Here is a 5,016-nt window from a genome sequence, read left to right on the forward strand (position 1 = left end):
CTTTTCACCACAGACAGACTGACGTTCACTGCAGTTACAACCCGGGGTGGCGCTGTTTAGCAATACAAAGAAACTGAAAACTGAAGATGAGTGAGTAAAAAATGAAATGATGAGTCAGCCTGTTAGATTGCAGCGTAAAGTAACGAAGTACATTTACTCAAGAACTCTTCATAACAAAAAATTCGATTAATTTGTACTTTAAGAGTTTTACTTATAGTCTACATCTCAGAGGGAAACATTACCTTTCATTGCTACTTAGTGTCATCCAGATGAATAGAACAAATATATAATCAACAAATAAATTATGATGTATTATTATGGATAAAGATATTGATCCAGCAGTCTCTAAAGTAATTCAAATGAACTCCACATGCAGCCGCAACATCACAGTGACGTTAATGGATCAATAATCAGAACAGGACAACCCAAAACAGCACACACACACACACACACTCTCTAGTCCGATTTGTTTCCTGACAGAAAGACTGCGTGTAAATGAAATATTCATCCCAAGATATTTTTTAACTTTAGGCCAACACCAGAAGAGTCCTAAAACATCAGGACTGATCAGACATCAGCGTCCACGTCGACACAAGACATGTTCAAGATCCAGATACAGGAGGAAACGTGTTCCTGCAAGCCCGTCATGTGGGCACGTATACAGTGTGTGTGTGTGTGTGTGTGTGTGTGTGTGTGTGTAACAGTAGCTGGTTGGACAGGAAGGAAGGCGTTGTGTGTCTCGTGCAGCTGCAGTCCGATCCTCCTCTGAACGACGTTTAATTATAGAACAAGCATGTCAAGATGATATCTGCTGCTGTCTGGAGGAACAGCTCAGTGTGTGCGTGTGTGTGTGCGTGTGTGCGTGTGTGGATTCTAAATACTTTATAGTAGGTCCAAGTCAAAGAGGACCTCTGAACTGAACTTCCTTGGTGGTGCATCAGAGTGAGAGCACAAATGCCTGAAAAATACCAAATGTACTTTATAAGATTTGACTTTGGTCAAAAAGGACGTTAGCTCACATAAATAACACGTACAGATCATAAGTCTAAGCTTTACAGGACGACCTCTGTGAGTGAGGGGCCTCTGAGCGGGCGGCCATGTTTGCCGTCCTCGACATGTTGGCCGTGCTCGCTGTGTTCGACTTGTTCAACATGTTCAACATGTTTGACGTGCTCGACTTGTCACGTCCTCACAGCCGCGTCCACCCACAGGTGAGGCCTTCAGAGATTCTGCACAGCAAAGACGTTTAGTACACGAATGAGAGAGTCTAAGTGTAAGTGTGTGTGTGTGTGTGTGTGTGGAAGAGGTGGAGGTAGGCTTGCGTGAGAAGGAAGTGCCTACTCGCTGCCTTTATTGGAAGTCGACCACCCATTGACCTTCTCGTGTGTGTGTGTGTGTGTGTGTTTCTGCTCACAGCTGCGTGTCTGCATGGTTTCCTCCTCCTGTTTTTGAATGCATGCAGACGGAGTACAGAAAGTCTTTGTCTCCTCCTCCTCCTTCAGTCCAAATTGTTTTCCACTCCCTCTTTCAGCTCCGAACGCAGAACTTTGTGCCTGAATTCAACTCGTTCTGAGTGTGTCATCTATCATGAATGAGTGTTAAATTATAAACTGTGGGTCAGCGAACGTCCTCTGAGAGAGAGAAACACAGAGAGATGGACATCATGTCTCGCTGTTATCGAGGGCTGCTGCAGGACGACAGGACTGAGTCCTGCAGCAGGACTCTACGCTGTCAACTGTTTACAAATGTCTTCTATTCCAGCATGACTGTGCCCCAGTGCACAAAGCAAAGCTCCATAAAGACATGGTTGGATGAGTTTGGTGTGGAAGAACTTGACTGGCCCACACAGAGCCCTGACCTCAACCCCATCCAACACCTTTGGGATGAACTGGAACGGAGATTGTGAGCCAGGCCTTTTGGTCCAACATCAGTGTGTGACCTCACAAATGCTCTACTGCATGAATGGGCACAAATTCCCACAGAAACACTCCAACATGTTGTGGAAAGCCTTCACAGAAGAGTGGAAGCTGTTAGAGCTGCAAAGCTGTCTGTGTGTTTACAATGAGACGTCATTAAAGTCCCTGTTGGTGTGAAGGGCAGCTGTCCCAATACTTTTGTCCATATAGTGTACTTTTGTTTAACTTTTAACGTGTGAGAAACTGAAGTTAAAACATGTAAACACAGACTTTTCTCACTGAGCAAAGATACAGAAAAAAGATGACAATTTAAAGTTCAAAAACTGTTTGCTTTCCTTTAAAACTTTTCCTTGTGTTCTGTTTGGTCAGTGTTGTCCACAGCGACCAAACTGTTTCAGGTTGTATCAATGAACATTTTTATTGATTGATTTAATTTGTCAGAAACTTGTGCCCTTTTGTTGACATAATAACACAACATCAACCAGGTGTTATTTGCCATTTTCATAACATAGATAAAGTACTGCACTCAGAGAGTACTTCACTGTTGTACTTTTTACTTCACCACATCAATGTGACGACTTCACTCACAGATTCACTTTAATGAGAACAGAACGACGACTGGATTACGTGTTGACATAAGAGAAGAACACCACAGCTTGTTTATCTGCCAGGTTACCATAGTGACAGAAACCAACTTCACCTTCACATGTGATCTGCTGAATCAGTAGACGTGTGAGGCTACTGAGTGATGCAAGAATGAGCCACCTGACGGCTGCCACCTGGCACTCAGGTGAGCCCGATCCAGGCTCAGCTCTTTACACCTCAGCATCAATCATTCATCGAGGAGGAGCTCCGATAAATTAGACATGAGACAAACTCCACGTTAGCGACGCTTTTCAGTGTTTACTGGGCTCCACTGCAGAGTTTTAAATACAATCCTGCCCTGTGATTGGCTCAAACCCGGTCAACACGCGGGCACAGAGGACGGAGCAGGCTAACACTGAAATGAGCTTCACTTCATACGTCAACACAGTCACACAGTCAGCCACTTTATTAGCTTCCTCCTCTGGAGGCTCCACACCAGACGATGAGACACCGAGGAGGAGGGGAGGAGGAGGAGGAGGGAGAGGAGGAGGAGGAGGAGAGGGAAGAGGAGGAGGAGGAGGAGGAGAGGGAAGAGGAGGAGGAGGAGGGAGAGGAGGAGGGAGAGGAGGAGGAGGAGGGAGAGGAGGAGGAGGAGGGAGAGGAGGAGGAGGAGAGGAAAGAGGAGGAGGAGAAGGAGGAGGAGGGAGAGGAGGAGGAGGAGGAGGAGGAGGAGAAGGAAGAGGAGGAGGAGGAGGGAGAGGAGGAGGAGGAGAGGGAAGAGGAGGAGGAGGAGAGGGAAGAGGAGGAGGAGGAGGAGGAGGAGGGAGAGGAGGAGGAGAAGGAGAGGGAAGAGGAGGAGGAGGAAGATATTGAAGCTGGAGGTGGTTATTCAACAGGGACGACGGAGCAGCAGTTTGTGGACGAGATGAGTTTTAAACTTAGGACTGATGACGTGTTGGGGAAAGACTCCTTTGATGGTGTTCAGACCAGGTGATGGAGGTCCAGAGTCGATCTGACCCCCACCTGACTCATACCTGTGTGAGCTGTCCACACACTTTTGGCCACATGGTGTAGTTAGGAACAGGTGGGGTCCACAACGGGCAGAATGAGACTGCACAGGGAAGCTCAGGACCATGTGGAGGTGATGGAGGTGAGGGTGGAGGCAGTTCCATCACAGTTATTTTACACCTTTTATTTGTTTTTTTCATGTGTTAAGCTCTGATTGGTCCGATCGATCTGATTGGCTGCGTGTCCTGAGTGTCCGCCTCTGGTCTCTCTGTGAACTCACAGGACGTCTGGGAGTTCCCTGTTTGTCTGGGAAATGTCAGTCCACTCAGCACCACTGCTGCTGCCTAAATATAGACACACACACACACACACACACACACACACATACACAAGCACACACACACGTGCAGACACACACACACACACACACACTCACACACACACACACACACACACACACACACATGCACACACACTCTTCATTTCTCTCTGCTCCTTTTCTTTCTCTGGATTCCTCCTGTTTTTCACCCTCCCAGACTGCACTGGGCTGCTCTGAATTATTAATGAGGTCACACACACACACACACACACAGTCCAAGTGTGTCTCCTCTTACGATCAATACGTCCACAAAAAGCCTTCTGACCCACCCTCCTCCTCTTCTTCTTCTTCTTCTTCTTCTCTTTGGCTTCTGTACTGTGTGCAGTACAGTGTGAGCAGTACGGTGTGAGCAGTACTGTGTGAGCAGTACGGTGTGAGCGGTGTGAGCAGTACTGTGTGAGCAGTACTGTGTGTGCAGTACTGTGTGAGCGGTGTGAGCAGTACTGTGTGTGCAGTACTGTGTGAGCGGTGTGAGCAGTACGGTGTGAGCGGTGTGAGCAGTACTGTGTGAACAGTACGGTGTGAGCAGTACGGTGTGAGCAGTACTGTGTGAACAGTACTGTGTGTGCAGTACTGTGTGAGCGGTGTGAGCAGTACGGTGTGAGCAGTACGGTGTGAGCAGTACTGTGTGAACAGTACTGTGTGTGCAGTACTGTGTGAGCGGTGTGAGCAGTACGGTGTGAGCAGTACTGTGTGAGCGGTGTGAGCAGTACTGTGTGAGCAGTACGGTGTGAGCAGTACGGTGTGAGCAGTACTGTGTGAACAGTACTGTGTGTGCAGTACTGTGTGAGCGGTGTGAGCAGTACTGTGTGTGCAGTACTGTGTGAGCGGTGTGAGCAGTACGGTGTGAGCGGTGTGAGCAGTACTGTGTGAACAGTACTCCTGACAATAAACTGCAGTAGAACACACAAACTAAGGAAGGTGGAAACTGAAACGTGTGGACCAATCAGAAGAACCAGTTCCCAAACCCCAGCTGAGTGCTTTTACTGCCTGGACCAGAACTGAAGCACTGACACAAAACTGAGAGTGAAAATGTACAGCTAGCTTCCTCCCCTGACGTGCACGGACGAACGATGTGATTGGGTTGTAAATCTCAGGTAAATCCACCTGTCGCTCAGCCCTCAGTAA

Source organism: Scatophagus argus, chromosome 8, assembly GCF_020382885.2.
Source record: "Scatophagus argus isolate fScaArg1 chromosome 8, fScaArg1.pri, whole genome shotgun sequence".
NCBI classification, from domain to species: domain Eukaryota; kingdom Metazoa; phylum Chordata; class Actinopteri; family Scatophagidae; genus Scatophagus; species Scatophagus argus.